Source organism: Balaenoptera acutorostrata, chromosome 17 (genome assembly GCF_949987535.1).
Source record: "Balaenoptera acutorostrata chromosome 17, mBalAcu1.1, whole genome shotgun sequence".
Classification (NCBI taxonomy): Eukaryota; Metazoa; Chordata; class Mammalia; order Artiodactyla; family Balaenopteridae; genus Balaenoptera; species Balaenoptera acutorostrata.
In genome coordinates this window covers 65,695,766-65,707,555 of record NC_080080.1, presented here as the reverse complement: position 1 = coordinate 65,707,555, position 11,790 = coordinate 65,695,766, and the positions used below count along the sequence as shown (strand labels likewise).

Here is an 11,790-nt window from a genome sequence, read left to right as displayed (position 1 = left end):
TGGGCGGTGCCCTCTCGCCTGCGCCCCGGGCCCCGGGGCGCTGTCCCCGCTCGAGCGTATGGCTCCCGCGCCGCCAGGCCGAGCCCTGGCGTCCCCGGCGGTGCCCGGCCGGCCGCGCAGCCTCGCCACCCCGGCCGCTGCCCACCTCGAGAGCTGCTAGCGCCCAGGAAGAGGAAGAGAAGGAGGCGGCGGCGGCGGCGGCCGTCGCTCCAGCCCGCGGGTGCGCGGAGCGCGGGAGGAGGCGGAGCGCGAGGCGGGGTGGCCGCGGGCCGGTGTGCGCGCCCAAGCCGGCGCCCCCGAGCGCCCCGCCTCGCCTCCCGCGCCCAGCCTCTCCCCGGCTCCGCCACAGACACACACCCACCAAGCACCCACCGCCCTCCGCCCCCGCCGGCCGCCGCCGCCGCCGCGCCGAGGGCAACCCGAGCGAGCGGCAACTCCCCGGCTGGCGCGGCTCGCCTTCCCGGCTCCTTCCGCGCGGCGAGCTCAGCCCCGCTCGATTTTTCCTTTTCTATCCCAGCCCTCTCTTGTCTGGGCGGCGGCGGCGGCGGCAGGGGGATGGGGGCCCGCGAGGGGAAGGGGGTGAAGATCGATGAAGATTATTGTTCTTTTTAAGGATGCCTTAGCTTCCTCCCGCCGCCTCTCCTTTGAGCCTTCCTACTAGAGACCGTGAACCAGAGTCAGGGATGTAAAGAGAGGGGTGAAAAAAAAAAAAGACCAAAAAAACAAAAAACAAAAAACCAAAAAACGCCAGGAGCTCCAGCCAGCCGGGGAGACCCTCCTCTCCGTGGAGGGGAGGGGGATTTCCAGCGACACATCATTGGCGAAGGGCACCGTCGCGGGGAGAGGAGCCCCGGAGGGAGCGGGGAATCCCACAGCCCTTTGTGGTGCCCGAGCCCGTGCCGCCTGCCGAGCGGGGTCGGTGGGAGCTAGGTAAGTGGCGGGGGCATTGCTGCTCCCCGAAGGGGTCTTCCTTTAAGAATGAATCATCGCGGGCAGCCTAGCCAGACTTGAGTTGCTAAAGGAATTGGAAACTGCCATATGGCGCCGAGTGGACTTACACACAAAGCTGACTTAGCCCTGAGAGGGTTATTAATGCAAGACTCCATCCCCGTGGGGAAGGCGCTCAAGTGTTAGCCCCTGAAAAGCTTCCGAGCAGTCTGCCTGGGAAGGGATGGGAGATGTTATTTCTAGGAGATGAGCTCTTGTTGCCTTCTGTTCATTTGTTGGTAAATGCCACACTCACATGCACACACTTGTGGGACCGGATTCGGGGAGTGTGATGTCTCTGATGTATGAACAGTCCTCAGAACACAGAGACGTGCATGCATTCTGTTCTCCGAGCGGCGCACGGTCTCCGTTCTGTAGCACAGGGTTCCTGAGAGAGAATGAGTCTGTAAGGAAAGAGCTTCATGGCTGTTTCCAACACACTCTGCTTAGGGGACCTGGGAATATAACTGCCCTGAATGGCACCAAAAGACACCGACCATTTGCCTCGTCGTTTGCTTCCAGGGCTTAATGACGGTTTTCAAAATAGTATGCTACCATCCATCTCGAATTATGAGCATTTTTGTGTATTCATTCATAAAAATTTTAAGTGTGCAGTATGCAAAGACATGCCATGTATACATCATTTACGACCGCACAAGTGTTACAATAATAGATTACACTGAAAAATTTAGGATGCACAGATATACACTGGGTTCATTTCATGCAGGTTCAGCATTCCTTCTAATCAAGTTATGCAATAATGTCAGTGTTTTAAATAGTATTTCACATTTCTGTTTTTGCATTGATGGGTTTTGGAATTTTGTTGGAAATCTGATTTTTTAAGCTCAGCTCAAAGGAAATGTCAGAATTTGTTATTGTTTTTAAATGTGTAGTATTGTGTGCGACAGAGGTCTCTTGATTTATTTACCAAAAAACATCATTCGAGATAATCACATTTCATAGAACAAGAGAAAGATAAATTCCAGTCAAAAATCTAAAGCCTAACTTGTCGGTACTGAATAACTTACAGGAAAGATTTTGAAAAAGAGGGTATCATTAAAAAAATTATGTAGGTATAAAGTTTTACTTTATTTCACTCTTCAGAGGTGTGTGTGTGTGTGTGAATAAATATAAAGTTGTACAAAGCTTACTTGTCATACATGAATAAGCTCTAGGGACGTCAGGACTAGAGAGTTCTTGGTTCTTAAATTTATCAGAACTTAAACAGTTCAGTTATTGGGTGCACTGTACATGTGTCTGTGCATTTAATTGCTTCTAGAGGTGGTGTTTTTAATGTAAGGCATAAATACGTGATTACTTGTTTGGCTACAGTTCTGAGAATTTGGAGGACCCAATGTATAAACACCTTTTCCCCCACTGAATGAAAAGTAACTTCATCACCTAAAAGAGTTAATATGCCTCCACCAAGCAAATACTGTACTCCCCTCCCTCATGCTGTCAGATTCAGACCAGTTGTTTATCACAAATAGAATTGTGTCTAAATGCACTCCTTTTCCTTTTCTGGCACAACTCAGACTCTTGGAGAAAGGAGTGAATCACTTGGCAGTTCTCTTTGCATTCTTCCTCCTTTTAACCTGCACCTTGCCCTCTCTGTGTTAGTGTTCCCAAATCTCCCTCATACACAAATACACACCGCTTCCAGAAAATAACTCCATTGCCTGCCACTTTGAGAATGCTAGTGTCTCTCTTTTCTTTTGCTCCTGTGTTTTTCTAAGTAGAATCAATCCGTGCATCTGTTGAAACTATTTCCAGTCTCACTTGTCTCCACATCCCACAGTTCAGTTTTCCAGGCATACGTGTTTGCTGAATATTCAGATGGGATTAGTGAAAATTATTACCTTAGCCAATCTTTTCTGTTTGGCTTTTAAAGTTTCCTTGTTGATGCCTTGGAGCAACTGTGAACATGAACTTGCCCTTCTAATTTCCAGTATGGTAGCAAAAGTGAGACTGCTAGCGAAACAAAATGATAGGATAGGCTTTCAGTCACATTCTTGGCAACTTTAAAAGCATATCTGTCCAGGTTTCTTGCATACCTGCCTGCGTATCTGTGGAAAATATTCTTTATGCATTGAAATTTTTTTTCTTGAATTTATATCTGGCATTTTGAAATGGTGTTCAAAGAGAGACTGGTGTATGTGTATGTATGTACATATTAAGTATATATAGACACATAATTAATTAAGGCAGATTCAGGAAGAGGATCATGAAAATTTGTCACAGTCTAGGCATTGAGGAATTATTAGAAGACAGTAATAATAATAATAATAACTTTTATTAAAATGTTAAAAAATTTAAATTAAAGCATTATTATTATAAACATACACATATATACATATGTGTATGTATACATATATATGTGTGTGTGTTATGAAAGTAAACCAAATTTCTGGTAAAAATTGGAAATCTACAAGATAATTTCATTCTGATCTAATGTATTTTTTCTTGATAAATTATAAGGAAGTAATTAGTTCCTTGAAATTTGCTATCCCTTAGACTAATTCCTAAGAAGCATCATAAGAAGCGTCACTAAAGTTGATAGGACATCTCCTCATGAACATTTTAAGGTAAATATATAAGGTTAAGACTTTCCATTTACTTCAGAATGTAATATTACTTGAGGTTTGCTTATATTTGTCAAGTGGATTTTACAAAAAACTCTGATGCCTATTATTTTCATAAGGGCTTCAGAGGAGTGGAGAGTGCACATGCATTATATGTGATATTTTTTAAGTTCAGCGTATTTTTTAAGGTAAGAGTTTATAGCCTTGTTACTCCCGAAGTGATAAAATAAACTTTATAAAGCAGCACAGCCGTCAAATTTTTAGTCATATACTACAAGTATCTTTGTACTTTGGATCTATAGTCCATTCTTGTTCATTGCTTATTTCCTCTTTGAGCTTCTAAAATATGTATTCCCACCAACTCTTCACCGAAAATCCAGGTTGTCTGGCAGAAGGTCAAGAGTGTAAGACTCAGCACTCCTTGGCCTGTGTAAGCCAAATCCTACTGTATTATCTTTAAGGGAAAAGTGCCTGTTCCTGTAGGTTGAATTGTACCTATCTGTGCTGTCTGATTTAATGCCATGTATCCACTCACTAACTTATTCATTAATTCATTTAATACTCATTATGTATAAGAAGAAGAGTGCTTGATTAGAATGTAACAAACACAAGAGATGGAAGACCTAGTCCTTTCCCCCCAAGGATTTTTACAGTATAGAGAGTAAAACTTGAATAACTAATTGAAGAATTGTGTGTATGGTTCAAAATCAGGCATCTCTTGCATACATACGTGCATGTCACAATTTCATACTTAATAAATTAATTAAGGCAGATTCAGGAAGAGGATCATGAAAATTTGTCACAGTCTAGGCATTGGGGAATTATTAGAAGACAACAATAATAATAATAACCTTTACTAAACTTTTTAAAAATTTAAATTAAATTAAAGCGTTATTATTATAAATAACATTTTTATTATTATTTTATTTATGTCAATAAAATAAATTTATTTTCATTATTATTATCGTAACACATAGTTGAGCCAGCCACTTTTTAAGTGTTTTAAAAATGCTAAATATTTTAATTCTCACAACCACCCTATGAGGCAGCTATCACTAATACTCTGTTATATAGACATAAAAGTTAAATTACAGAGACTTTTCTTGTCTAAAGTCACATAGGAAGTAAATGATACAGTCAAGCTTGAACCCAGGCATTCTGGCTTCACTTAACCACTATGATATTAAATATTAAGAAGTGTGGTCTCTGGCAGAATGAGAAATGATGTTTTCAGCTCCTAGATTTATTTGGAGCTATATCCTCGCATTAAGGGATACCATAGTTATTATGACAGGGAATGCTTGGAAAAGACCAAAAATGGGGACTTCATTTTAAATAGGAGAAAACCCCAAAACTTTCATTATGAATTTGAAATAAGAAGGTAGTTTAGAGGCTGATTTTTAAAAGATGGGTGGAATTTTATCAGAATGCTAAAACATTAGGAAGTACTGCCTTTACAGTGACCAGAGACTAACACTGGGCAAGACACATGATCTGACTGGTCAATTTCTAATGGTAGTTTATTTTATATTCAGTTTCAGTTTTTTTTTTTTAAAATGTGAATTATTTTGAATAAAGTATAGTATTATAAATATTTTAAATTTATTTTTTAGAATTAAATATTCATATATTGAAAGGAAGTTATTAGTTTTGCAATATAATTTTCTTTTACCCCTGTCCCCACTTTTTCTTCTGTAAAATGTACCCCCAATATATTGTTGGAAATTGGAATATAGTCACTTAACAGGTTTACTTTCTTTTTTTAAATTTTTTAAAATTTATTTATTTTATTTATTTTTGGCTGCGTGTGGGCTTTCTCTAGTTGCGGCGAGTGGGGGCTACTCTCTGTTGTGGTGCACGGGCTTCCCACTGTGGTGGCTTCTCTTGTTGCGGAGCACAGGCTCTTGGCGCGCGGGCTCAGTAGTTGTGACACACGGGCTCAGTAGTTGTGGCACGCGGGCTCTAGAGCGCAGGCTCAGTAGTTGTGGTGCACGGGCTTAGTTGCTGCGCGGCATGTGGGATCTTCCTGGACCAGGGCTCGAACCTGTGCCCCCTGCATTGGCAGGCAGATTCTTAACCACTGTGCCACCAGGGAAGCCCAACAGGTTTACTTTCTAGTATGTTGTCTAGAGTGCATTTATTTTGCTAAGTGATAATAACTATAATAAAACCATGAAAGCATAAATCAAATCATAAGTTGAGTTTTTCATCAAGAAAAGTTTTTATAAGATTTAAAGTGAAGTTCTTTCGAAATATCAACTGCTTCTGTTTATGTGAAAAATACCATCATTAAACTTGGGAGATAAAATGGCCAAGTGTTGCCTGCAGGATGCCATACAATCCAATCTTTAGATACACCCTCATGATTGATTGACATTTTAATTTCTCTCACAGATGTTAGGTCTCATAGGCCCAGTTGCATTGTATTATAGACAACTCTCAACCTACAACTGGCTTGGAGCATAAAGGTTGATTTTAAAAGTTTGGATTTTTTGAAACTTGTAATACATTTATAGAAACAGTACTTTAGATGATGCTTCGGTGTCCAGACCAATCCACAAATACCCTTTGAATCGATAATATACCTGAAGTACAGTACTGTTAGTACTAAAAACACAGCCATTATGTATAGCAATATTCCCGGGGAATAATTTGATTTAAATATTACTTATTTACTGCTGCTTCTATGCAGGGTTCTTTCAGGATACAGAGGTGAACACAGTACTGTCTGGCCCAACAAGGAGGAGAGAAAATTGAGTTTGTATGTAACCGACTCTGACATTAGGCAGAATGAAGAGAGCTTTATAATATTGGTATAGGCAAAATGTTGAATAATTGATTCAGAGTTCTATGGAGAGAGCCAGGGACTGCATACCTCTCAGTATTCTCATTTGTTATTTCATCCTTAAGGTATCTACTGAGCTGCTTCTCTGTGTCAAGCCCTAAGCGAGGTGTTGGGGACACAAATACGAATAAGACATCATACATTCACAGCCTACACATGTAGGCACATAAATCATAACAAAATGTCTTAAAAGCTATTGGTGGAGCAGGATGGCAGTTCAGCTGAGTAGTTGCCTAAAAAAAGCATCCCAAGAGTAAAAAAAATATGATTTCTTTGAATTCCTAGATGCATGTAGCTGTGATTCTCTACTCAGTCAGACCCAATGCCCCCTTTTTCTCAAGCAGTATTTTGTAATATCCCTTTTACTTTCCTGAAATGATATTACAGATAGTGTAACCTGTCTACACATGTAATGTTTCAAAACTCAATATGAATTCTCTATCTGTAATAGAAAGAAGAAATAAAAGGAAAGCAGCTTATGAAAATTGCAAGTATATCAGTATGTCTACGCTCAGGTATACTACAGTAAAAGATGTCATAAAGCAGTCAGATGCTTGCTACTTAAAATGCATGAATTTGGACTTAAGAGAAAATATTCAACTGAATATCAATGACACTTTTGTATATTTGGCATTTTGAAATAAGAACAAAGCAAATATGTTCATTGAGTGTGACAGCTACAGTTGCAAACAGATGTGGGTGTGTTGTATTAGTGAATCAGTTAACATGAGCAGTGTTATAGTGAGTGATGTGACTTTCCAAAATGGTGAGCAAATCCTGGTGAAGTTCCCAATATGGTAGTTACATTCCTAGAACATTCCTATGTAAAAATATTTTGTATACAACAAGGTTAGAATCTAGTCACAGATAATAATAAGCAAGTTTTTCATTTACTTATGTGTCTGATGAAAGTGTAAAAATAATGGAGGACACAGAATTTCTACCCACATTGTAGGGTTTCTTGCATTCCTGGGCCTTGCCTTCCAAATACTTAACAGTTTTAGAAGACTCAGTCAAAAGGACTGGATTAATCCCATTCGGCAGCACTGATTATGGCTATATTCTCCTACAGAAGGAAGCCACTGTAATTCTAATGCATAATTGGGCTATTTTGGAAAACCAGACTTCTCTAAGTTTTTAGTCGGAAGGGAAGTTTAGAGGCTGACTAAATAATAAAATGAGCAGCAACAAAATTCAACCCCTTAGATTTCTAAGCACTAGAAACAAAGTAATAGTAGGCACAATATGCAAAGCTGACTAATCTTATCATAACTGTCAGAGTTTTATTTTCTATGTGGGAGTGTCAGACAAGACTTCACAGTTGAAGTGACATCCAAGCTAATTTTTAAGAGATGAGTAAGGTGCCTCCAGGCTAAAAAGGAGGGAGATGGATAACATTCTAGGCAGAGGGAACAGCATTTGCAAAGCAGTTTCATCAGAAGGGCTTCGCTGTTCATTGGGGCTCAACGTTGGCAGTTGTAGGGAAGTGATGACAGATAAGACTGAAGAACTTGGGGATTAAACGTGAAAGGTGTTGTACGCCTTGCAAAGCCCCTTGGATTTTATCCTGTAGGACAGGCAGTGGGGGTCAACTGCAGTTTTAAATAGAGTGATGTGGTCCACTTTTACTGGGGGACAGTCTCTGAGCTAGCCTGAGGAAGAGGGGCTATAAGAGGAAAAGAGATTGATGCCTGGGAGACTGTTGAGGAATACAGGTAGGATAAGGTCCAGGACTTACCTTTAAAAGGAATGGTGAAGAAGGGGAGAAGGGTTTGGATACTCTGTAGCAAACGGTTGTAAATCAAGTGTCTCCAAATCATCCAGCTCCCATCATAGCACGCTTGAAGCCTCTTTCTTCTTCAAAGGTCATTGTATTAGTTAAGGTAACTTGAGCTTCAGTAATAAACCTCCATTTTGCAGTAATTAATAGAGTAGAAGATTATTTTTGGCTCATATGAGAGTCTATTGTGTGTGTTCCATGCTGTGATTTGGGGACCCAGATTCTTTCAATCTACACTAGGGGCTTGGAGTTCTTTGCATCTAGCTGGCAGCTGTGGAAGAGAATGAGCACAGAGAAGGCACAGTCCAAGAAGTGACACACCTTGCTGCCATTCACATTCTGTTAGTGAGATGATCACATCACTCTATCTAAATACATAGAGGGGAATATGTAACCTCTGGCTGGTCAGCAACTCCGTAGCAACATTCCTGTATCATGAAAGGGGAAGCACAGATTTTGCTAAACAGCTGTTTGTATCGTATTCTGCCTCTGTGGCTGCATGTAGGAAAACCTCAGCCCCAGGAGACCACCTGAATCCTTCTTGGTCGCTGCATCCAAAGTCCAGGTTCTATGGGTAATAATGCTAAACCCCTCCTCCCCAATTAAATCTGTATATGGCCCCTCCTTGTCCAGAGACCTTTATACTTAAAAGGCAGGTTACTGGCCTCCTGTTCTACAATGATGGGTCGGGTTTAGAATAATTGCCTTCAAAATTCCCATTTGGAAGAGGGAAGAATGGGAGGCATAAAGCAGTCATTGGCCCATAATATGAAAGAAATCCCATTACACGTTGCTAAAGACCTCCTGCTCTGGCAGCAGGGGGAATTCCTCTATTAGACTCTGGTTTTGCTGTCTTGGAAGAACTCCTTTGTTCATTGTTCTCTGTAGCCGTGGTCACCTTCTGGAAGGTTCTTCCTTGTCCATTACTCTCCATGGCCACATTCAAAATGGGTGTTGAGAAGTATATCCTTCTTGGGAGTTATATTACTTTCTCAGCCAGCTTCTTGCTGGTATAAGTTTGGATGCCTTGAGGTTGTTTGTTTGTTTATTTTTGGCTGTGTTGGGTCTTCGTTGCTGCACACAGGTTTCCTCTAGTTGCGGTGAGCGAGGGCTACTCTGAGTTGTGGTGTGCAGGCTTCTCATTGCAGTGGCTTCTCTTGTTGCGGAGCACGGCCTCTAGGCGCACGGGCTTCAGTAGTTGTGGCTCGCGGGCTCTAGAGTGCAGGCTCAGTAGTTGTGGTGCACGGGCTTAGTTGCTCCGAGGCATGTGGGATCTTCCCAGACCAGGGCTTGAACCTGTGTCCCTTGCATTGGCAGGCGGGTTCTTAACCACTGCGCCACCATGGAAGCCCCGAGGTTGTTTTATCGTCGCTAGAAATTAGGCTCCTAGTTTCTTTGACAATACAATTCCCTCAAAATCTTCATAGGTTTCTTATCTATTTGCTGTCAGTTACACCACTACCTACCATGTAAGTTCTTTCCTATTTATAATTCTTGAACCTTCCTCATTTCTTTGCTCATGTCTCAACCACCTGTGTCTCAACTGGTTATTTTGGGGTCATCTGAAATAATAGGCTTGGGTGGTTAGGTAACTTCATTAATCAGATCTTTGGCTGCAAGGCTGAGTCCCTTTTCTAACTGGGAAGTCTTAATGGACATTTGTTATTCAAAGCCTTTTTCAGTGTCATTCCTCACCTTTAGAGTCCCCGAAGCAGGGGTTTGTTCCAGCTTTGTAGTCTTATATTTCTAGAGTTTGGCTATTTGCCCTTATTTCTGTTCTCAAACTAGCCAATTCTTTCATAAGTTCATCCATTATCTTGTAATACCTTGATATAGGCAGTGAGGAGTAACCATCACAAACTAGCATTCTGGCTCTTTCCAACCATTTCCTCTAGAGCTGTAGACCTGCCCTCTAAGTTATCACAGTTTTGCCAGGGCATAACAGGGTTCCAGGTCTCTGGTCGTTTTTTCCTCAGCAATGGCCAACAGCACACAATCAAATTTTTGTTCAGGCAGCACCCACTTCAAGGTATCAGTTTCAGAATAAGTTAGGATGATGCTAGCTGCTGTAATGAACTAAACTATTAGTGGCTAAACATAATAAATGTTTATTTCTCACCCACATAACAGTCCAGTGGAGAGAGAGCAACAGTGAGCATTGAAAAGACATCGACTTCTTAAACCTCCTGGCTCATGTGTGACAGCAACACTTCTGTTTATGGTCCGCTGATGACAACTAGTCAGATGGAGCACCTAGATGCAGGGGGGCTGGGAAATGTCATCCTGGCGTCCCCAGAACGTCTCAGTGCCAGCTCTTTCTTCCAAAATTGAAACCCAACTTTAGGTAGACAGTGATCTGTTCCCTGCTACCATCCTCTTCCTCCAGAATAAATTAGGGGGAAAGGGTTTGAGCTGCATTCACTCACTAGTTAATCCACGCTATTGATGGCATCTCCCCCATCTCACTCCTGTCCTGTCTTTGGCTCTTGACGCAGACTTCTGGAACTACCACACATTTTCCTTCATTCTCTATATCATCCCTGGTATAAGCCTCTTGTAGATTACAGACTCTGGCGGAGTGCTTTGGGATGAAGGATGGTAATTATACCATAGACAAGAAACTAATTCTAACTGAATGTGAGATGTCACTGCTCTTAGAAATGTATTTACCACTTCTCACCATGGGGGTTTGTTTGCTCACCGGCCCGGTTCTCTCTGGGGCCCAGATACCAGCCATTTGCTGGGCCTTTCTCTTGCTCTAGACTCTTCCTCACGTCTCTTCATCTAAAATTTTCCCTCTCTCCTTTCCCAAGGTGCCAGTGGACTTGGTGTGTAAGTCCACAAGGGGATTTGCCTGGAATAGCGGAAAAGTCCGTGATGTTTTTTTCTGAGACAAAGCAGCGGTTCTTTCACTAAGAGGGCTTGTTGCTTTCTCATAATCCAGTTGGCTCCAAGTTGTAGCCAGTTTTTTAAAAGATATGCACTTAGCAAATATTTATTAAGCACTTTTCATATGTAAAGCACTCTTCTGGGTCACCAGGTTAAACAAAATTGGTCTTTACCCTTGCTGGGCTTACAGTCTACCTGAAGGCAAACATAGGAACCCCCAGTTTCCTCTCTAGTGGCCAAGTACAGTGAGTCTGCCCTGGCTTAAACGATCAGTGTTTCCTTATGAGCTATTTGGAAAAGAAAGGTGATCGGCAGAGGCAAGCCTCCTGAAAACAAAAGGGTGAGGGTGGCACTTCTGGAGTGAGGAACAGCATGTAGGCTGTGGTTTTGCTGAACTAGGGGAGTTGGGCCATTATGTCGCCACTGTTACCCAGAGATACTTTTATACTCTGCTTCTGATCACCTAGTTTATTTCTTGCAGACTCCAGGACTTGAGCTATTTGGTTCTTTTTCCACTCTCTCCTTTTATCTTCTAGCAGTGAGCACTCAGTAATGTCAGGATAGGCTGGTCCTAAAAGGAGATCAACCAGGTAGGAAAATGTGGCATCTAGAGTGAGTGGAGACAGATGGCAGATGGCAGTCCAGGTAGACAGGATGTTAGGTTGAAGGGGCACTGGGGCAAGTCCTGGCCAAATAGGGGGATGCTA

General features: G+C 42.0%; 1 protein-coding gene across 2 annotated transcripts in view; it reads left to right on the top strand.

The window, feature by feature from the left end:
• Positions 1-297: 297 nt before the first annotated feature.
• Positions 298-11,790, top strand: part of KCNB2 (potassium voltage-gated channel subfamily B member 2) — a 405,501-nt gene continuing 394,008 nt past the window's right edge. The window contains exons 1-2 of one of the 2 annotated variants that reach the window (XM_057532506.1): positions 298-930; positions 3,502-3,572. The gene's annotated coding sequence lies outside the window, so the exon portion shown is untranslated. The remainder of the gene's footprint in view (positions 931-3,501; positions 3,573-11,790) is intronic. The other variant, XM_007185045.3, reaches the window with a different exon arrangement.